General features: G+C 39.9%; 1 protein-coding gene across 1 annotated transcript in view; it reads left to right on the forward strand.

The window, feature by feature from the left end:
• LOC114049740 (kinesin-like protein KIF26B) overlaps positions 1-23,908 on the forward strand; it is a 605,544-nt gene that overhangs the window by 46,788 nt on the left and 534,848 nt on the right. The window lies entirely within an intron of this gene.

Here is a 23,908-nt window from a genome sequence, read left to right on the forward strand (position 1 = left end):
AGTACAGTTATAAGATTCCCTTCCATTCATTTATCCACAATTTGTTTACCCATTCCCTAGTTGATGTGTATCTTTCCTGTGTTTTTGCTACTACGAAAAGTGCTTCTATAATATTTTGTTGTATATAGGATCTTTCTTTTTATAACTGTCCTTTTTGGGGTATATGCTTAGCAGTGGGGTCTCTGCATCAAAGGGTATAGACATTTTAATCACCTTCTTAGCTTAATTTCAAATTGCTTTCCAGAACAATGGGACCAGTATATAACTCCACAAACCTTTCTACAAACCCTGATAGCATTGACCGTTCTCATCTTTTGTCATATTTTTCCAGTTTGCTGGGTGAAGTAAAACCTCAGACATTTTCTGTTTACATTTCTCTTATTAATGATTTGGAGTAGTTTTTCATATGTTAATAGTTTGCAATTCTTTTGAGAACTATTATTAGCTTAGCTTTTGGTAATTCTGTTAGAATGTAAAGTCTTTGAGCAGGGACTGTTTTAATTCTGTATTGGTATCTTAGCACATTGTACAGTGCTGGGTACATAGTAAGCCCTTAAATGCTTTTATTCATTCATTTTATTCATTTATTCCCAACCTCTCTTAATTCTAGTGCCTTCCCTCTGTTAATTATTTTCTATTTATTCTATATGTAGCTTGTTTTGTATATATTATATATATATTTTGTATATATTATATATATATTTTCTTTATGTTGTTTCCCCCATTAAACTGTAAGCTGCTTGAGGGCAGGGACTGACTTTTGCCTCTTTTTGTATCCCCAGAGATTAGCATAGTGCTTGGCACATAGTGGGTACTTAATAAATGTTTATTGACTGACTTATTGATTGATTCAGCTGTCTGTTGGGGAACAATTTTTGTTCTTAAATATTTCGTCGATTTCCTTATATGGTTTAGGTACCAGATTTTTATCACAGATATCTTAGGCAAAGAATCTCTCCCCTCCCTACCATTGACAACTACCCTTCTTATCCTAGATGTATTAGTTTTGCAAAACCATTTCATGCCATTGAAATAATGTGTTTTATCTTTTGTGATTTCCTGTGTTCCTTGTTTGGTTAAGAATTCTTGGCGAGAGAGGATTCTTTGTGTAATCCAAGCTACTCCTTCATGGCCAAATCCAAAACTGACCTTTGGCATATAAACCAATCAAGTCCTTACTGATTGCAAAGCCTAGTACAATGCTTTGAACCCATTAGGAGCTTAATAAATATTTATTGAATCATAGAATTTCAGAGTTGAATTGAATTGAATTGAATTCCTGCTGTTTGGCTATCACTCAAGGAGAGATTGTGGCGATACAAGAGGAAAATAAAGCCCAGTTGCTCTCCCCCCCTACCTCAGGCTTTTCATTTAGTTGATACAAGACTGATTGTTTTACTTAGCAGTTTTTTGTTTTTGTTTTTTGACTGGACCTGTGGTTTCACTGGTACAGGAAACTCCCAGGGTGAAATCTCCTTCTGCTATGCAGATCAGCACTTATATTCTTAGACATAGTGCCTAAGGTGGGGGTAGGAGGGTGAGGGTAGGAGTTAAATGACGTACCCATCTGCTAGAGATAGAGAGTGTATGTTTGAAGCAGGGTCCTGAATCCAGGTAGTCCTGACTCCCAATCTGGCTCTCTTTCCTCTATGCTCTGCTGCCTCTCTTCGTTACCAGTTTATTTATTTTAATTTCCAGGGTGGACAGAGTGGAATCCCCAAATCTCATTTTCATGGATGCTCAGTGGGTGACAGAGAGAATGCTATAGCAGCACATTATAGCCAGTGTATTATCTTTGAGCAGTGAACTCCCATAAATCATTTTTTTTTTCTGCTGGTCCCTTAAGTCTTGTTGATCTCATTTTGTTGCTTATAGCCGTGGTAATCTCCCAGATAAAATATTAAAAAATCTTTTATAGCTTTGGGGACTTGGAGGAGGTACTGTTGTGGCTAGAAACCTAAATATTTTAGGATATTCTTGATGGCAGTGGTGCATAGCAGATGCTGTTCAGTAAAAATAATTATCTCAAGAGAGTAAATGTGAAACTGGGAGTTTACACAAATACTTGTGCTCAGTGGTGAGCAGGACCAACCCCTGCTAAAGTTGTGCAAGAGGCTGAGTTTATATTTGCCTCCTCTAGCTTCTTGGTCATCTAGTTTCCCTTTGTGATAACTCAGCTTCCCTCAATCCCCCTCCGGAGCCTAATGATTTTTCTCACTTTCCCTAACCAGAACTGCTCTGGGGGAAACTCCAAGGTCTGTGGAGGATCTGATAAGGCTAACACTGGTTGGTACTTTCCCCAGGCATTTGCCTTTTAATGGGGAAAAGGCCTAAATTGAGAGAAATTCAGACTAAGGTTTAATGACCAATAATAGCTATAAAGTCTTATGCCTTTCTGGGGATATTTGCATTTTAAGAAGATGGGAAGCCTTAAGCTACAGGAATGAAATTCTAATGGAATTCCAGATAGTCCATGGGCAGAAAAATACATACACACATATTTATTTTATATATATATGTATATATACACACATGTGTACACGTATATACACACATATATACATATACATTATACATACATATATCACATACACACACCTGTATGGGGGCAGGTGGTCTTAGCACCCATGAAATCCCTATTTATTCCCCTACTTTGCTTATGTATAAGGTTGGTCCTGTTTATGAGTTTGTACAGATGGTTGTTGTATTGGGATTTCACTGACACATTACGTTCAATGCTGTTATGATTCCATTTTTGCCCAGTGTTTTATGAAGGAGTTTAGACATTGGGAAGTAATGGAGACATTGGAGATCTCTTCAGCCCCACTCCCTGCTGGTTTGGGAAAAAGCTTTACATCCTCTGCTGGGTCAGGTTAGTTCCTGTCTGAAATGATGCAAAGTTCAGAAAAAGGCAATTTTGATGAAATAACAAACCCTGCCTTGTAAAAATTTTCTTAGTAGACAGGATGCAGACAGTAGGTGGTCTTTTCGTTGGTTCAGAATACTTAGGCTGGATCTTTAGATGGTGACACATTTTTCTTTGCCTTAACTTCCATCCCTACCAGCAGTTATTTGTGTCCATTGGAATTCTGAATTTGAGAAAGGTTATTAGCCACCTGGATAATTACAACTTTATAACTTTTAAGACATCCCCCCAGAGGCAAAGGATAAGTACAATAAATGACCTATAATTCTAGGGCTTAGATCTTTTGCATTAACATAAAACCAGCTCTTTGCTTCCTCAAACTCACAACCTGGAGGTATCAAAGCCAAACATTCCCAGAAGTCATTATCTATCATTTAGATCATGTTCTAAAATGGAACCATGCCTGTCTTTTTTTTTTTTTTTTCCTTGTGCTGGGGTGGGTGGGGGAGTGTTGGTGGGGAAGGAGGAACCTTGGACACGGATGGGGAGCTGGAATCTCTTCTTAATTTTGACATGCTTCTGGAGAATTTTTAAAAAATTCCTCGGGAATAACTTTTGTTATACATTTGTGTCTGAAAAGGCAACCTGACTTTGTGCTCTGGGGAGAATCCTTTTATTTCCTGTTTGTGTTTTTCAGTTGTGTTCTGTTTGGGTTATGCCTGTTCTAGGGTTCAGTCTGTTTAAGAAAGAGCCAGAGGCCCCTGGTTTAAATGCTCTTGGCCTCCTGCACTAGAGATGTTGGTGACATCCCATTATTTACAGAACCACCGTTTACTGTCCTCCAGTTTATATGCCCCTATGTTCAGAGGGAACTAGACAATAGTGGAAGTAGGCGAAAGCTGTCTCTAGCATTTCCTCTTGGTTCTGTTTCAGCATTCCTGTACCACATGAGCAACCCAAGGTTCACATGCTGTCCAATTCCTTCCCCCTTATCAGAAGCTGGTTTCAGGAAGAGATCTGATAAACTCATTTACGCTAAGGCATAAATGACTGATACAACTTAGTGTGTGTGTGTGTGTGTGTGTGTAGCAGGGCAGAGCTGGGCAAGAGTTTCCTCATCTGTAAAATGAGAATATTATCTTAGATCATCCCTAAGGCTCCTTCTGGCTCTGTTGGCCTGAGTCATTGACTACAAATGGACCAGCTCAAATCCTTCAAAACTCAAAGCACATGCCTTTTTGAATTAGTGGGTAGATAGCAGAGGTAGATTATTAGGGGAAGATAGCAGTAGTCATGCCAGGGTGTGGGTAGCAATGGGATAATAATAGAAATAATGAATAACTAACATTTATGTAGCCCTTTAAGGTTTGAAAAATCCTTTACACGTGTTATTTCATTTAATCTTCAGGAGGGGTGGCCAAGAGCAAGACAGTCTGGCTGAATAGGAAAAGTTGGGCAGATGCCTTCGGTCGGTGTAGACAACAAGGGGTTGATTCTTATAGGGGGAGGAACCAGTGAGAACTATAGATTCAATAGTGATGGTGAAGTAGAAAGATATATATATTATATATATATATATGTATATGTAGTAGACAGTACTCTAAACAGGTCACAAAAGAATAATATTTACTATAAAATAACTAAAATAGTCTGTTCCCACATTGGCTTAGTCTTGAACTAGACTGAGGAGAGAAGCTTGTGTGTTAATAATCCATTCTATGGCTCAAATGAAATATTCCTTTTTAAAATCCAAATAATACAAAATGAAGTAAGTAAAATGAGGTAAACAATGTACACAGTGACTACAACATTTTAAGTGGAAAGAACAACAAAAAGTAAAACCTGAATGCTATAATGACCAGGCTTAGCATCAAAGAAGAAATGAGAGAATGAATTCATGTTGCTCCCTTCTTTGCAGAGGTGAGGTGGAGTGGGGTGGAGAATTGACATGAAACTCTGCCAGTAGTGTCAAACTTGGTTAACATATTCGTTTTTACTGTTTTTCTCTCCTCAGACTTTTGAATTCTTTGTTATGAAAGATGGCTCTGTGGGAGGAGGAAGATGAAGGGATACATTGGGGATTGTATAGCCAATTGTTAAATTTTCAGTGTGAGTGTGTAGACCTTGGAAATTGGTGAAGACTACAAATTAGGAGTTGATTTATTGTTTTGTGATTCGTACTTTAGAATTAAGATAGTGATGGAGAAAATGTTAGTAATGCACATTAAATGTAAACATGTTGAGTAAAATCTTGCCTTCCCCCCAACTTGGTTGTTAAACATTTACCAGCCCACCCCAGATTGTGATATTTAAAAAATCAATTAAAATTTTTAAAGAAGTTTTCACCATTCCTTATAAAGTGATTTATCCTGTGCCGAACTGACAATGTTACTCTCCCTCCTCACAAATTCTAGTGGCTCCCTATCTTCTCTAGGATCAAATATAAAATCTTCTGTTGTTCAAAGCTCTTCATAACCTAGCCCCTCATTTTAGTTTTTTTTTTTTTTTTTAGTATCTCCACCACTTAGTACAATGCCTGGCACACATAGTAGGAGCTTAATAAATCCCTATTAACTGTCAGACTGCAGTATTTCATTTCCTTTCTTTAAAAAAATTAATTATTGCGTGCTTATTTACGTAAGACAAAACTAAACATACGTATCTTTGATATTAACACTTGAAATAAATTTCTGTGCATACAGTATCTCCTTCCTTTCTCTGTTTGTTGTGTTATTTCTTTTACACTTTTTTTTTTTTTTTTTTTTGCTTAGGTAATGGGGTTAAGTGACTTGCCCAGGGTCACACAGCTAGTGTTATGTGTCTGAGGCCGGATTTGAACTCAGGTTCTTCTGAATCCAGGGCCAGCACTCTATCCACTGTGCCATCTAGCTGCCCCTTGTTGTGTTATTTCTTATTTGTTTATTCAGCCATTCCATTTTGGGTTCTGAGAGGCTGTTGGTGTTTATTTAGGATTCTTTGTAAATTCTTGCCCCCAGAGTACCATTCAGAGCTTCACCTCCCTCAGGGGAGACACTTCCCCATATCAAACCCCATTAAAAAGGTCTGTGGTTCTCATTTATGATTTTAAACTGAGTACATCTGAATTGTTAACAGTGGCGTCTTTAGTCAAAATAATTTTTGATCCTCTATGTTTGGCAGAGAGATAAACTAAGGCAGCAATGAGAGAGGCATACTGAGCCTCAGTCCCAAAGGAATGTTTGAGAAATGATGGCTGCCATGCCAGATGATAATAACAATAATGTGCTGAACCAGCAACACCAATTATCATAAGAATGATGTTGTTACCAACCACATTTGCACAATAATTACACAACTGGTATACTCCATCCGGGAAGTAAAGCATCCCCATAAATCTGTTGGTGTTCCAGCCACTGAATTTCTGAAAGCAAATGGCTCACTTCCAAGCAAGACCCATGGCCATCATCTCTCTCCCTTGCTGGGCTGTCGTACCTGCGAGCCTCGCCAGTTTTCCCAAGGAATGATTCCAATGACCGTTGTGTTTGTCAGGCAGATGGAGTTGGTTGTTGGGCAAGGCACCCACAGATTAAGACTATAGAATTTAGAGCCAGAAAGGGCTTTAGACATCACCTTTCCAGGTGCTCCCTTGTCTCTGCCAATCACCAACCATTTTTTATATGAGGGACCAAAGAAGTAATGCCTCATGCTTAAAATCAATTAAGCCACAAACAACTGAATTGGTCCAAACTCAGTCCAGATTCAGTGCTCTTGATAGTGAAGTTATCTCTTTCACATCATGGGGATTAGGGGTACACACCTCTGAGATCTTGGAAAATCCAAGTAAAATTTTTTGGCCCTCTCTTTGTACTAGAGAAGTCTGAATTTTTTCTTTTTGCTTTTATGGGATATTTACAGTACCTTATTGTAAAATTTGGGTTAAGTATTTGGTCATAGGCTCTGTGTTGTCTGCAGGCTTTCGTGTGTCGTCTGTGCCTTGCACAAAACTCCACTAAAACTCCCATTTGATTTCTTATGCTGACCCATGATGTATGGAAACCACAATGTAGAAAGTCGTAATATGGAAGGGATAACTGTACTCAGCTGTTTCTCCTTGCCCTCCTCCTTGATAGCATAGGAGGCTGACACACATCTTGGATTCATCCAACTTGCCATAGGAGCTCTCCTCTCCCTCTTTTTTGCCTTCCTATAAACTATCTGGATATAAACAGGTCCTAAAAAGCACTGGACAACTGTCTTGAAGGACAATGTCCAGAAATGTTTGTGCAAGAGTGGGATTTAAGCTACATCTTAGGAGTTGGCTGCCTTCTTACCCTAAACATATTCTCTGCCCCCTTGGTTTCCGAATGTTATTTCCAGGAAGTGCTTACTGGAATTCATTGACCCCATGATACCACTGACTCCTAGAATCTTATACTTTCTGCCCCACTTCCTTTATCCTTTGTATATTTCATGTGACACATTTCAGATTATTATTTTTTTCCCAGGCACAGGAGAAGATGACGGGATAGAAGAGGAGAAAATGGTTGAATCAAATAGCTATTTTGCAGTAATGTGCTCTTGACACAAATTAGATAACTTTAGGAGGATGGCTTTCCTGAAAGTCAATTACTCAAAAGCTGAAGTGTAAATCTAGATGGGTGTTCTTAGGAACAGAATGCAATTGTGACTCCAGTCAGCAGTATCTCTTGGAGACAATGCTAGATAGAAAATTTATCCGGAAATGTCCATTGTATTAGGTGTTTAAGTTGAAAACACAAAACATAAGCAGCAAACTACTGTATCTGTGCAATCCCCTTCCCTGCCTCCACCCTCCCCCCCCCAAAAAAGAAAATGTATCCAGACACATGGAATCATAGAATGTTAGAGCTAGAAAGAACTGTGACAGAGCCAATCTCCTCATTTTACAGTTAAGGAAACTGAGGGCCAAAGAAGTGGAAAGATTTGCCCAAGATCACAAGCTCTTTACGTAATTAAGGCACTATTCAGTGAAATTATACAAATAAACTTGCACCTAAGATCAGGCTACTAAGAAGCAAGATGGACAAATTTCCTTTAGGTCAGGCCACTGGGGATGTCTCCCAGGGTATTTTTGTCCCTTTTCCTCTTACACTTACAGAACAGAAAATGCAGACATTGATTGTGTAAACAAATCAGTTCGGTGGTGCGGTAGATAGAGTATTGTGTTTGGAGTCAGGAACGCCTGAGTTGGAATCCTGCTTCACAAGTACTTATTAGCTGTGTCATCCTGGTTAAGTAATTTAGCCTTTCTGTGCCTCAGTTTCCTCCTCTGTAAAATGAGGGAGTTATACTCCATGGCCTGTGTAAATAAATAATTCTGTTGTTCCACTGTCCACTAAGGCAGCCTGACCTGCTTGTATTGGTATATTCAAGGCCAAAAGGAAAGCAGGAAGTAGGTTTTCAGAAAAGGTAAGTTCAACTTTATCCAATTTTTTGTACTAGTAACTTATAAATACAGTAGAAATATGCATTTGTGGAGAAATAGCAGATTGACCAGAATGGAGAATTGTCTTCTTTTAGCCTAATGATATAGGGCAGTGGTTCTCAAACTTTTTGGTTTTAGGACCCCTTTATGCTCTTAGAAATTATTGAGGACCTTGGAAAACTTCTGTTTGTGTTATTTATTTATAAGTACTTACCATATTAGAAGTGTTTTTTAATTTAAAGTAATAAAAAACCATGAAATGTTAACATAAATAACATTTTAAAAAACTATATTAAAAAAATTAAATTAGAAAAGTGACATTATTTTATGTATTTTTGCAAATCTTTTTAATGTCTGGCTTAACAGAAGACAACTGGATTCTTGTCTGCTTCATTCAGTCTATATTGTTTTGGTGGAAGTATTTTAAAAAAATGACCCCCTTGGGAATGGGAGGAGTATTTTAATAGGCAAATACTATATTTGTATTATTATGAAAATACTTGTGACCTTTTAAGACCCTCTGAGTAGATCTCAGGGACCCACAGGGGTCTGTGGACCTCACTTTAAGAACCTCTGATATAGTGAACAGAAGGATTAGGAGATCCTAGGAGAAGTGATGGCAGTCATGAGTTCATTATAGATTTTGCAGGTTAGTGAGCATTTCTCCACACCTGAAGTTTTGAATTTATCTTTTGTAGTCAATAGTCAGTACTCAATAAGCATTTATTAAACATCTTACTATGTGCCAGACACCGTGCTAAGTGCTGGGGATGCATATATGGAAAAAAAAAAAAAGAAAGACGGTCCCTATTTTCAGGGAGCTTACAACCTAATTGGGGGGAGAAAAAAAAACACAAAAGGAAGATGAAAAATGGTGGGGTGAGAGGTGAGGGAGGAGGTACATGACACTGAAGCATGGCAGAGAAGTCAGAAAAATCCCGAGTTAATGCAGCAAGGTGAGAAATAAAATGTCTGAGTTGAGGAGTCTCCTTCAATGGAGATTGGAATTCATGGCCCTGGCATCCAATCAGAGAGGCAGAGGGTAGTCGTGATCTAAAAAGAGCAAATGTATTAGATCAGTGGTTTACTAGCTTGTACTTTTATGTACAAAAAGCACGAAAATAATTCCCAGAGTCAAACACACACAAAGAATGCCATATTCTTTTGTCATGTTATAGTCTGCAGGCTTTCCTGCCCTGTCCTACTACATGGGGCTATGGACAAGATCTTTGAACAAGTAAGTCAGGTCACAATTCAACATGCATTTATTAAGTCCCTACTATATGCTAGGCATTGTACCAGGTGCTACAAGGTATATAACAAATCTTGGAGTTCTTTGGGACCAATTGTACAAGTAGAGTCTGATGGTGTTAAGGGAACATCCCAAGAGTGTGAAATTGGAAGATGTGGTTGTGATTTGTGGCCTGGTGGTTGGCAAAAAATGGCAGGTAAAAATGTTTTCTCCCGATGTCACAGACCATGATGAATCATGGATACCACCATTTTGCACACACTTCTAAGACCTAGCAGGTGAGCTCTTTTCTTCTTATCTCACTCTCTCAGGACCTGTCTTTTCATGGAGGTCCAGAACTTTTTATTACTTATCATTGGGGACCTTCTAAATTTCAAGATAGGAATAAGGAACAAGAAAAGCAGTGTTGTGACATGGAAAGAACACGGGATTTGGAGTCATGAGTTAAAAATCTCATCTCTCTAGCTTACCACTTAGGTGACCTTGGGTCAGTCATTTGGTCAGTAAACATTTATTAAGCACTTACTTTGTGCCAGGCACCATGCTAAGTGCTGAGGATTCAAAGAAAAACAGAAGATACTCCCTACTCCCAAGGAGCTCAGTCTAATGGGGGAGACAAGGTGAAAACAACTAGGTACAAACAGATCTTGTTTAGAAGATACAGGATAGAATAGAGATAATCAATAGAGGGGAGACCACTAGCATTAAGGGGGATCAGGAAAGACTTCCTGTGAAAGGTGGGATTTTAAGGAGGAAGAACGATCTATTGCTTAACAGATCACTGCTAAGGCCAGCACTTAGCACAAAGCATGGCACATAGTAGGCACTTAATAAATGCTTATTGACTTGCCTTAAGTATTTGTTGACAACTTCTGTGGGACTGAATTTCCTTGTCTGTAAAATGAAGGGGTTGGTCTCCATGGCCTCTAAAGTCCTTTCCTTATTTACATAGATCTGTGGTTTCTCATAATGCCCCTGTTCCGCAGAGGCTGACACATAGAATGCTTGGGGTTTTGTGTACTTACATTTGTTTGTTTGTATATCTGTATACACAGAAGACATTTTGCCTTTATCCTCTCTGTTCTTTTACAGCTGGAGAACCCTAGGAGGGGATAAAAACTCCCATAAGTCAATTGGCTGGCTTTGGTTCTCCCCAGCAGGTCAAGAGGCTAGGCAGGGGGTTTTAATGTGCCCCTTTGTTACTGTCCTTCTTTCACAATGTATTGGTCAGGTGATAAATGCAGCTTTTCCCAGGGAGGGAGGCAATAACTGACTTCATTTTCTTCTTCTAAAGATTCCATTATGGCTGTGGTTTTAGTGCAATTACCTTTTATTTCTTTATTAACTTTTCTGAGAATAGGCTGAGCCAGTTTTCCTCACATTCCTGAGCCCCCATATTGATTCAATGACTATAAAGCTGCCCACTAGAATTTCTGACTTTTCTTTAGAGGAATTGAGATTAAAAAAAAAAATTTTTTTTCATTTTCCTCCAGCTATTGATCTCCCCCAGGATAGCCTGGGTTATCATTTCTATGAGGGTCTGTAGACCTAAAGGAATCATCTTGCTAAGGAGGTCAAAGCTGAAATTTCTATTGATGTCATTGTCATCAAGGAAACTCAGTCATTCTGGTAATTCTCTGAACCTGGAATAGCTAACAGGGCTGAGTGTTCCCTCTGTTCCCTTTCTTTCTTCCCCCATCTTTCTGTACTCTTCCCCCAATTCAAGTGTGGCATTTGTAGGAAGGGAACCATAGATTATGCTTTGTCAATTTCTAAATAAGATGAAAGTAACTAACTGAAAGGGCCAATATTACTTCCTGGGATTGCTCAGGATTTCCCTGGCCTCCTTATCTTTTCCTTGGCTGCTTCCTTGCTGAGTTATATTTCAGCACAAGACATGAGTCCTTGGTATCAGGTTGGACAATGTCGTTCTGTCCCTTAGCAGGTTCCTATAAGCCCACTTTCTGACCCAAAGGCAACATATTGAGGATTAATAATTGATATTTTAGGAAAGACCCTGTTAAAAATGATTTTATTGAGTTAGTAGAGGAATATGGCTGTGATGGTAATAATAGAAACACATCTTATTCATTTCGATCAGCAAGTATTCATTAAGTTCCTCCTTATGTGCCAGATCCTGTACCAGGTGTAGGGAAACAATGACAAAACATGAAACAATCCCTGGAAACGTGGTATCATTGGATTGAGCACTGGCCTTGGACCCAGGAAGACCTATGTTAGATACTAGCTGTGAGACCCTGGGTGAGTTACTTTAACTGTCCCAAACTTCATTTTGCTTATTTTTAAAATGAATATTATACTTTTGCTGTATAATCCCAATGAAACTTTTCCTTCCTAGAATAGACACAACTGTTGTAGGCAAATGAACCTCTTGTTTCCCTTCAGAAGCCTATTTTCTTGCTGATGTTAGCACAGCATTTAGTGATTTAAAAGAATAATCCCCTATATTCAAGTTAGGTAAACTTTTTTATTTTTTAATCATGAAAGCCTTTCTAAAGCACACTCACAGGGACTCAGTGTGTGTGTGTGTGTGTGTGCGTGCGTATATATGTCCACATGTATGTATACACTGCTTTAGCTGTCTGTGTCAGCTGGAAAGTTTTAGAGGAACATTTGAGCCCCAGGAGTTGTCCTGAGAATTTTATTTCTTTTGTCTTGTAAACGAAAGCTTGTTTCCTGAAGGAGAGGTGAGGCTGATGGTGGGGAGTGTAAATCAGGATGAAAAACTTCTCTACCCTTGTACCTTTCTGTGGCTGTCATTCTTGTCCTAACTCACATCCTTAGGGCAGAGTTTCATTGCATTGATTCCAATTTCTGTATCATTGAGGTCACAATGGTTAAAACACACTTGACTGTAAGTGAGGAATGTTAATAGCCTGGACTTCAGTCAGAAAAGAGAATGTGGAGGCACATCTCACAAGCTGAGAGAAGAATTTTTTTAAGTGGTCCTCTGTACTGTTAGAAAATAGTCTTTTCTTGGTGAAACTGAGTACAGGTTTACTAAAGCCCTTGCTTCCTATTGGGGGTTTCAGGAGATAAGCTGCCTAGAATTACACAGGCATTGTTAGAAATAGACTATACTGGTCTGAAAACACATTGTGAATTCTCTTTGGGAAATAAAAAATTCTGTCATTGGCCCTGGCCTCAAGGCACTTTTTTTTTTTGCTAGACTGAGTAAGGAATTAAGATTTAGGAACTTGGACATCTGATGCTATTTGCAGATGGCAAACAGCTGGAAGGGAGGGCTAATACCTTAGGTGACAGAGCTAAGATTCAAAATGATCTTGACAAGTTAAAATGCAGGGTTAAAGTCAGCAATGTGCAATTGAATGGAGTTGAACTGAGTTGAACCAAGTAAATGTAAAGTTCTGTTTTTAGGTTCAAAAAATCAATTGTATAAGATCAGGGAGATTTTTTCTGAGATTGGAGAGCAGTTGGAAACTAGGAATTAACTTGGCTGGAAATCCCATGTAGAGGGAATTTGGGTCTAGGCTAAATGAGATCCATGTTAGTATAGTTCACTGGCATTAATGTAAAAACCATAAGAATGACAAGTTTACTGCTCAGAAGTCTGGCTGTGTGCTTGGGATAAACAGGGGAAATGAGACATTAGATTATAGTGATTGTTAGTGTGGCCATATTTGTAAGTCTAAGCCCAGTTAGCTATAATGGGAAGAAATATATGATACCAAGAGGAAATGGTAAAGCTGAATGGGAGACATGAAAGGGAAAAGAGGAAACTGAAACAGAATGTAGCCTGGTCAAGATCTTAGATAAGTCAAACAGGAACTGCTAGGGTCAGTCACTGTGTAGGCAGGTTGTCCAACAACAAAGTGGAATGATTCATTGGGCTTCCTTGGTACGTCAACTTGATCTGTTCCCATCCAAATGTCTTAATGGATCTGCAACTCTGCGGGCCTGGATCCTGATGGAACTAGCTTGGCAGCAGTTTCATACAAAATAAAGCTTGAAATAATGTGTTACAACCAGGAAAGCCAACTCCGTCTTAGTTGATAGTGTGCATTAGTAGATATTAGGATTTAGTGGCAAGGATGTTAGACTTGGAATCAAAAGACCTAGATTCCAATCCGTGATTCAAAAAATATTTATTAAGCACTTACTATGTTCCAGGAGCACATTAGGGCAGCTAGTTGTCACAGTGGATAGAGTGCCAGACCTGGAGTCAGGAGGAGTCATCTTCATGAGGTGAAATCCAGCCTTAGACACTTACTAGCTGTGTGACCTTGGACAAGTCAGTTAACCGTATTTACCTTAGTTTCCTCATCTGTAAAATGAGCTGGAGAAGGAAATGGCAAACCACTCCAGTCTCTTTGCCAAGAAAACCCAAAGTGGGGTCACAGACATGACTGAAGATGACTGAGCAACAGCACATACCTAGAGATAGCAAAATTCTGGGGCTACACAGAAAGTCCTAAAAAACTCGAAAACAAAACCCCTCAGTCCTTCCCCTCAAATTGTTCACATTTGAATGGAGGAGATGAAGGCACACAGCTGTGTATACAGAAGGTACAGGAGGGTTGGGTGGGAGTGGATAAGGTGGGAAGGCCTCTTGGAGAAGGTAGGATTTTATCTGACTCTTGAAGGAAGCCCAGGAAGCCACCAGATTGGGGGGGTGGAGGGAAGGGAGAACATTCTAGGCATGATTTAGATTTTGCTATTTAATAGCTGTGGGAAGTTGATCATACCCCTTCTTTTCCCTGGGCCTCATCTGCAAAATGAGGGAGTAAGACCAGATAAATATGAAGGTCCCTTTTAACTCTTAATGGTCTGTGATAATGTCTAGATCATAGACAGCTTCATAAGGGACTTTAGAGGTCTTATCCAATCCTCTCATTTTATAGATAAAGATTCTCTGAGGCCCAGGGAAGTTAAGGAACCAATGTAACATGAGTCATAAATGGGTTGAGCCAGGATTTGAACCTATGTCATCTGATTCCGTGTCTGGAGCTTTTTCTGCCCTTGGTATCTCTAAGGGAGTAAAGGTCCCAGCAGCATTCTATACTGATTAGTGCAGTTATGAACTCCATTGTTGGTGTTCGGTTCTGGGTGCCTCACTTGGACTAAGAGGACAGGAAGGTGACCAAGATTATGAGAGATCAGGGAATATGTTATAGTAAGGACAGTTAAAGATGCCCTGACTCCAGTCCTAGACCCTGTCACTGGTTCTCTGACCCCTGTTTAATATGTAGGTGATGCAATGAGAATTGTAAATGTGAGGCAACAGTCTCCATAGAAGATCTTACTGAGTTTCTGAGACTGTGCCTTAGAAAGTGCCACAAAGTCATCTTTTCCAGTGACTTTGGGAAGGCCACCTGATATCCTTGGTGCATGGCCAACATCCCTCTACTCTTGTAACATTCCCTCTAGTGAAGTACAAATGCTATTTCTGTCCCACAATAGCTAGTTTCTCACCAAACAAAGCCTGCTGTGCTGGTAGGAGCTCAAAGCAAAGCCGACTTGTTAGCAGCAGGAAGGAGAGAAAATAACTCTACAATTTAAGTGGGGGAAGACTGTGGCGTTCCAGCCCCCTAGAGAGAGCAGACGGCAACCCAGGTTGGAGGTCTGACCATGTGCCCTGCTGCTTTCTAAGCAGCATTGGCGAGTTTGCTTTCTCAGCGGGTTCCTTTCCTCCACAAATGTTTTCCAGTTAGCCTGTGTGCTAGTTCCCTGTGTAAGGGAGAGAACCCCCATCTTGGGCTCCCCTCTGTGTAATGGAAATTCTTGGCAGTCCAGACCACCATGGTCTGTTGGCAGAATGTGGCATGGGATGCTTTTAGGCTGGGGATAAAATGGCAATGATCGCACATAATTACAGAAAACAATTTTGAATTTTGTTAAGAAGAAGCTCCAAACAGCATCTTTTAGTTCATGGTGTCACTTAAAGTGCCAGTTCACAGGATTTCAGTGTGCTTGGTCATTTACAGTGTCTTTTCCCTTATTGACACCACCAAGATTCTTGGTGGCTAATAATCGTCCTAGGACAAGGTGGTCCTTTTTCAATGGGTGTTTCTTTCTGGAAAGTTCTATGAACTGGAGAGCCAGATTGAATACCCTTATCTAGAGGGAAGAGTGGCTTCTTTTTGACTAGGTAGTTATTTTCTTTCCTAACTTGATGGGAGGATGGGAGGAGTGGAGCCACAGGTTGAGGTCTGGGAGTGATTCAAGCATGGGAATTTCCATTATGGTAGAATGAGATTTCACCTCCCCTTCCCTGCTTTCTTTCAGCTAAACTTGGACAGTTTCCATAATGCACTTTGAAAAAATTCCCAAGATGCCTGAGCAGGAAACAGTGTTTCCAGGTGTTGTCAGGAATTTATTCTCATTGGAGGTCACTGGGCAGGTATACTCTGAGGTAGCCTAGCTCTGCTCCTATTCTAAAATCTATTTATAACTGGAGTCCTAGGGATTCTTCTCTTTTCTCTTCTCTTTCCCTCTCTTCTCCTTGTCTTCTCCCTCTCTTTTTCTCTTCTCTTCCCCTTCCTCCCTTTCTCCTTCCCTTCCTCCTTCACTTTCCCACTTTCTCCTCCTTTTTCTCCTTGGTTCTTTCTTCCTCTCCCTCCCTCCCTCCCTCCCTCCCTCCGATTCAGGCAGGAAGAAAAGATTCTCAGGTCTAAAGTCTGAAGAAGGACTACACACTCTCCATTTGAGAAATCTCCCTTCCTTCCCTAATAGTTTTAATATGTCTCTTCTGTTGGTCCTTGTGTCCCATGTGCAGGTTTATCAATTCATGGAGTAAAGTCAGGTTGGATTGAGGACATAGGTTAACTAGCATGTAGTCGTAACGAAACTAGATGGAAAGAGACAAGCTGAATAGGGAGCCCGAAGCTTTAGGAACCAGGAGGCAGAATGTGTCCCAAGTAATCAGAATCATAGACTTGGAGGGGACTTTAGATGGGTGACCTCTAGTCCAGCCTCTCATCCAAAAGCGGAAACTTAGGATAGAGTCACAGAGCTACTAAGTGTCTGAGGCTGAATTTGAACTCATGTCTTCCTGACTCCAGGCCCTGTGCTCTATCCACTTTGCCATCAGTTACCTGTGCGTGCCCATCTATAAAACAGGACTTATGACATCTGTCTTACCTATCTCTTAGGAAGGATCTTAGAGCTTAGAGAAGGATCCAAAGAAAGAATGTATGTGAAAGGGTATTGTTAACTGTAAATCAATATAAGAAATTGAGGGTGCTGTTGGTAAAGGATTCTTTTCTACAACACTCTTCATTGGGGGCCATCATGCTTCTGTTTGAAACTATCCTGAGATAGAGAGGCCAAAGACAAGGGCATGTGAGGTGTCCTCTGAAGTAGTTCTGAGAATGTTCTACTTGAATGATTTGGGGACCCAAGCTTCTTTTAGGCCCCAGTCTTCTGCAGTACATCTCCATTCTCCTTTGGAAAAGTAATTCTCTACTCTCTTTTCCCCCAGACAAACCACCCAGACATGGGAATTTATTTCATAAGACACATCTGCCACCCCACAGCTCCACCCTCTTGTTTTCAACTACTGGTGATACTCTATTCTGGTTGTATAAGCCCTCTAGGATACCACCACAGCTCCCCTCCCCCTCCCCCATACCAAAAATATATTCCTGGGAAGCACCGCCTGTTTTCTAGGTCACACTAGCTGACTTGTTCATGGGCGTTGGGCTTTCCTAGCCTGCCATGTTTCCCAGGAGTGGAGCCTGGAAGAGAAGGGACCTGCCAAGTGTTGCTAACCTCAGCATTCCCTAGAGAACAGAGGCCCGTTTCCCAAAGAAATGAAGACTCTAGTTGGCCCCAGGAGCTGGCAGGGGGAATAGTAACCACAGGCTCCCCAGATATTTGCCCTGAGCCCATTTGTAGGCAATATGTGGTACCCAAAGCTGTCCCTGATGGTAATTGTCATATAAAGTTACTTCCACTGGACAATCCAAAGGGTTGTAGGATTCTTCTCTGCTCCCCTCCCCCCCAAAGCTATAGGGAGCTCTTGCCTCTTGACAGGACAAAAAGCAATCTGGCTTCTGAGGTCAGCTGTGAAGACCCAAGGCATTTACACAAGGCTATAATTAAAGAGACCCAGAAATAGTAATCATGAGGAAGAGTGCATGGACATTTTCATGACTTGTGGAATCTCAAGCTGAAACTTGTGGCTTTGGGTAGACCTCAGCGCACCTGTGTAGGGAGACCCCACCTATGGATCTATGTTTTACTTGTCTTACAAAGGTAATAATGATGATGATGATAAATCACATTTATATAGCATTTTAAGGTTTTTAATTTACACACATCTCATTTTATCCTCACAACATCCTTCGGAGGTAGGTGCCGTTATTATCCTAATTTTACACTTAAGGAAACTGAAGCAGACGGAGGTGAAGTGACATGCCCAAGGTCATATAGCTACTAAGTGAGTCTGGATTTGAACTCAGGTCTTGCTGATTTTAAGTTGCTCTATCTACTGCCAATCTTCTCTCACATTCTCTTTTTCCTTTCTTCTGCTACTGACTCCCCATCTTCCATTCAGAAATTTCCATGAACAGCAATTTATTCTCTTGGGAATGTTTCCCCCCCTCAATTTCTAAGAATGCATAATTTGACATTTGTGGGGCTTATCTCAGATTCTGACAGTGTTCTTAGCTGCATATTCTCCCCTCTCCCCCAGAAGTGGGATGTGGGGCTATAGTAGGCACAGAGAGAAGACAGCTGAGGTAGGGGAAGGTCATAGAATCATATAGTTATAGATGGAGGGATCCTCAGAGGCCCTCTATCTAGTCTGACCCCCTCATTTTACAAATCAGCAAACTGAGGTCCAGGGAGGTTAAAAGACTAAAGTCGCTTTGATAGCAAGTAGGAGAGGCAGGATTTAAACCAAGGTCCTTTGCCTTCAAATCCATCGTTCTTTTTTTTTTCTGTGACAAAAATATAATCCGAATTTTCATGGAAATATTTTTTAACAGTAGAAAGGAAAAATATCTCTGTTAACTCCACCAAGATGCACAAATACCTTGTCTTTACATAAAAAGTAAACTACTTTTTTCCATGAGGCACCAACAATTCTTAAGGTACAATGTATACATTTAACACCTTTTATACATATGATAATATTCAACATCATTAACAACACCAATGTACAGGACAATTTTTCAAGAAAAACAACTTCAAATCCATTATTCTTTCTGCTGTAGCACACTGTCCTCCAGGTGGGTGCCCTAATTGGCTGGGTTGGCAGAGCTGATGTTCACTTTCATAGAGAAATTTTGTTCTAGGAGTCTCTGCCCTTCCCTTACTAGTCACATTTTCAAGAGTGCTTAAGGGGGAGAGGTCAAAAAGGGGTAGGGAATGACATTCCAGGTTCTTTTGGGGCTTTTTCTAGTCCTGTTTTTCTCCTAATGACTAATGCAAACCTTTCCTTCCCAACTTTCTTCTTTCTTCTTCTCTTCTCTTCCTTCCTTACCTCTCCCCCACTCCATCATTAATATCACAGAATAAAGTAAAGTCATAGAAAGGCATGGGTCAGTGTTAGGAAATGTGGTCAGAGTGGCAGCTGTCTTCCAGTTGCTTCTCCATGACCACTTCAATGCTTGCCGGATGGATAAGGGGCCCAAAGCTATGTCCACTGAGTGAGTATGTGTGGTGGAATCTTGATTTGGATGCATTTATTCATTGAGGAAATATTAACCATTTACTTTGTGATTAATCTGATATCATGCACACTCAAAGTCTAAGACTATTGTTGTATTTTTGACTTAGTATCCCAGTGCTTGACATCCAATAGGCACTTAATAAATGTTTATTGCTTGATGAGTTGAATGCAGTGTCCTAGGGGAGACATGTCTATTAAAAATGACAGATCCCTTCCTTCAAGTAATTGAGGTGATAAGACAGGTAAATACAGATATGGTACAAATTGGGATATGATAAGTGTATAGCAGTAGTACCCTGGGCTCTGTAATCAGAAATAGGAAAAGGTCATTCATAATGAGATTTCAGATGCCTATGTTCTCATTTTCATTCTCATTCTTATAAATTGTGATCTGTAATAAATATGAATGGAATTAGATTTGGATTTTTGAATGGCATCACTGAACTGTGTACTGTATAGAGAGTGAAATTCAGATCTGCCTTTGTTCCGTGTTACAGGCTGGTTGCCCAGAGGTATGCATAATACTCACCATTCCCCATGATGATTAATTTGGCAGATATTGGGATGACTAAGAAGAGTCTGTTTGAGTCCTTATCAGATCTTTAGTTTTCCTTGTTATCCTTTTCATGCTTTTTTTTTGGGGGGGGGAACAGGGAGAGACTAGGATAGGGCATGATATATTCTTTCATCCCCCCATTACATCTAGTAAGTGCTCATATAGTCATGAATTGAATTAGATTATTAGAGATTTAGGGATTTCAGTGATGATAATCACAAAGGAATTCAAGCAGCCATTTATGGGCATGCTCCCAGGGAGATAACACAGGGTGAGAATTTGACCCATTTAGTTTAAAGCCTAAGTTAATAAACTACATTAACACATTTTTACTTCTAATTACCAGTATCCTTTAATTCACTGTTGTTTCCTAAGGAGGGGGAGAAGGGCCTCCCGGAAATAAATGTACCTACAATGTAACCAAAGAGCTTTTATTATTATTTTTCAATTAACCTAGTTTAATTTGACTTCCTCTAGTTTCGACCAATTTAGGTCAGTCTCAGATTTTTAAGAATGAACCTCTGGAGGGTAAAAGGAAATTAACTAGGCCCTAGGGGCTTTGTTACCACAATCTGCTTCTTCCTAGGTCTGTCAACCCTAGGGAGGTAACTCCAGCTAAAGCTAATGAGGAAAGGAACATGACCACTTCAGGCCATTGTGTTAGAGACCCTAGTGTGAGTGTCCTCTTTTCTTACTTGCTGTCTGGTTAAATGCACTTGACATGCCAGAGCTCTGCTTGGAGGGGTGGGGATGCATGAATGCAGCTCTATGTACTTTCCCTTGCACATTCTGTAAGTTTGTCTCTTTGTTTTCGGAGCAGGGGGTCAACAATCTCTTTTGCAGTTTTTAAAAAATTTAATTTTTCTCAATTAACATGAAAGAAAAACAAATCCTTGTAACAACTATACATAGTCAAGGAAGACAGATTTCCTCATTGGCCATGATGGTTAGATCTGTCTGTCTGCCTATCTATCAATCCATCCATCCATCCATCCATCCATCCATCCATCCATCCATCCATCCATCCATTCATGCACCTATCTATGTAATTCTACTCCTCTCAGTCAGGAGATAGGTAGCATGTTTTATCATGGATCCTCTGGAGTCACAGCTGGTCATTGCATTGATAAGACTTGTCTTTCAAAGTTATTTGTCTTCACCATGTTGTTGTTATTATGCAAATTGTTCTGCTCCCTTCACTCTGCATCAATTCATACCAGTTTTCCCAAATTTCTCTGAAACTACCCCTTTCATCATTTCTATTGTTATATATTCATATACTGCAATATATTAAAATATTCCCCTAATTGATGGATACCCCCTTCCAATTCTTTGCCATTACAAAATGAGCTGCAGTATGTTTTTGTACATGTGTCCTTTCCCTCATTTTTTGATGTCTTTAGAGTATAGGCCCAAATAAGTAGCATTGTTGGGTCAAAGGGTATGCACAAAGAATTAGTGAATTTTCTAGAATGGCTGGACCAATTCATAGCTCCACCCACTGTTCATTAACATGCCTTTTCCCCTGCAACTCTTCCAACATTTGAAATTTTCCTTTTGTGTCAGTTTTCCCCACCTGATGGATATGTGGTGGAACCTCCAAGTGATCAGCAATTTTTTTAATTTTGTCAGCCACCAGCTCCACCAGTTGCTGTCTAGGGGTGTCATAGGCAGACTTGAGTAAGGGGAGAAGAAAAAAGTGATAAAGGGTTGAAGAAACATCAGGAGAAAAGAAGAGGGAGGAAGGAGAAGAATTAGGAAAGAAAGATATATACATTGGTATCCATATCATAAGTTGTCTACCTCTGCCCTACAACTATCTCATATACCCTTCATCATCATTAAAAAACATTTATTAAGTGCTGACATGTACATGGCACTGAACTGTACCCTTTGATCTACCCATTCTTCACTGTTTATGTAATGAAAGAGAAGCTTCAATTGTAAGTTCCATTTGGCCATAAAAATCTGTAATTGAGGCTAGAACTATGGGCTGCCTGGAGGTGATTACTGGTGAAGCATTTCCACCTGTAACAAGAATGGTCTTAAAACTCAAGATTAAAAATGGCATTGACATCCATCTATATAACTCCCTTAAGTAACTCCCTCCTGCCCCACCAAGGGGCCAGGCCCTAAAAGCTCCTTACACAGAAATTAAGAATCATGACCATATTGGTGAGACCTAAAAGCCTTTGCATGTGAAATTTGGTAAAAGTTTTAAGAGGAGGAGTAACCTTTCATGCAGATATAATGAAGCAGCTCTAGCTGTCTCAAAGCCTTTGTGGGATTTTCCACCACCAGGACCTCTGATATTTAGAATGAGAGCTTTGACATCTTTGGTCCATGTGGTGTTCTAGACCACATGGGCCACAGAAATACCCTTACCCAACAGACCGATCCTTTTGGGAGGCAAATTTACAGATTTGGAACAGAGTCATAATGCCAGGACAGAGCAGGCTTTTCCTTCTCAGCCCATCATCCAATCTATGCTGCTGGCACATTTGCAGAGCTAAGTGCCTGTGTTTGAAGCCAAACTTTTCATCTACGGGGCCATTTTCGTTTTACGGTATCAGTTTACCAGGGGTTCCCTTTCTTCTGTCCACGCATCATGGGGCAGCTAATGTCCTGTATTAAGAAAAGAAAATGGCCCATCAAAGGCTGACTTTTTAACCTTCTCTGCAGAATGGAGGAGTTCAGAGGATTTAGGACACACTGGGTTGCAAAATCTTCTATGCTTTTTTCTCAAAACAAGGTGGGGAGCTAAATAATAGAAGCTTCTGTTTACCAGTGATAATCAAGGATGAGTAGTGCTCCAAGAATAGCTTCTGGATTTGTTGTATCTTGGCATTCCAATAGAAATGTTTACAGGAAAATCTTTTCTCCCTTTTATTTAGGTACTTTTCCCCACCAAAGCTGGTTGTGTGACAATCCACTATGGTATAGGTTTACTTACTATTTTTCTTACTATTGGGCCATTATAATATTGGACCTTTTTAAATTTGTTCTTTAGAGTTAGGGTAGAATTTGTTCTTTTCTCTATAGCCACTAAAGATGTACAGGGGGAAAAAAATCTCAGGTTGTATAAAGTTTACTAGGGGAAGGGAAGAGAAGGGAATAAACATTTATATAATGCCTATTATGTGCCTGGCATCATGCTAAGCACTTTTTACAAACATTATCTCATTTGATCCTCACAACAACCCTGAGAGATAGTGCTATTATCATTCCCATTTTACAATTGAGGAAACTGAGGCAAACAAGTTTGATTGCCTGTCCTGGAGTCATTTAGATAGTGAGTGTCTGAGGTTGGATTTGAACTTAGGTCTTCCTAATTCCGGTTCCGGTGCTCTATTCACTGCCTTACCTAGAAGCCTCATACTATAGTTACCAGCATTTTATTTCTTCCTCCTGGTGTTAGTTTAAATCTCCTTTCCCATATCACTTGATATGATTTAACAGTGTGGTTATTGTTTCTTAAGCCTGTGGTCTGCGGGTTGGTTAGGATACATGTGTTTGTCTCTATAATTTACTTATCTTAATAATGTTGCATCTGTTGTTCACCTCTCATTTCTCATTAATGCCTTTGCCTGAATCTCTTTGTTTTATATCTTTTCCTTCGATACTATAAATCCATTTATTTTCAGCGGTCTTATATTTGCTACAGTGAATATTTGGTTAAAACAGACTTTGTTGTAATTCAGTATTACTCTTTGTGATGGATGTAACATGTTAATCCCTTTGTTTGCTTTGTGTGTGTGTTGTATTCTTTTTCTTCCTTATTTTAAAAATTTGTCTCATGATAGATTTTCAGTCTCAATTTCCCACGCTATGTGAGTACCCTCTGGAACTTTCTCTCACTGCTTTACTCACCCGTAGGACACCAAGTTTCTACCAGTTCACGTAAACAAAAGACCCTCCATCTGCCCACTCATCTCCTTTCAAACTGAGATTAAATCTAATGATTAGGGACTGATATTGGGGCTGGAATATGTTTTTAGGTTCTGTTTCTAATGTCATATGAGTTTGTAATATGGTGGAAAGAATAGCTGCCTGGTAACCTCATGCTCCTCCTCCTCCTCCTCCTCCTCTTCTTCTTCTTCTTCTTCTTCTTCTTCTTCTTCTTCTTCTTCTTC

The sequence above is a fragment of the Vombatus ursinus genome, unplaced genomic scaffold (assembly GCF_900497805.2).
Source record: "Vombatus ursinus unplaced genomic scaffold, bare-nosed wombat genome assembly UNPS02014798.1, whole genome shotgun sequence".
Taxonomy (NCBI): Eukaryota; Metazoa; Chordata; class Mammalia; order Diprotodontia; family Vombatidae; genus Vombatus; species Vombatus ursinus.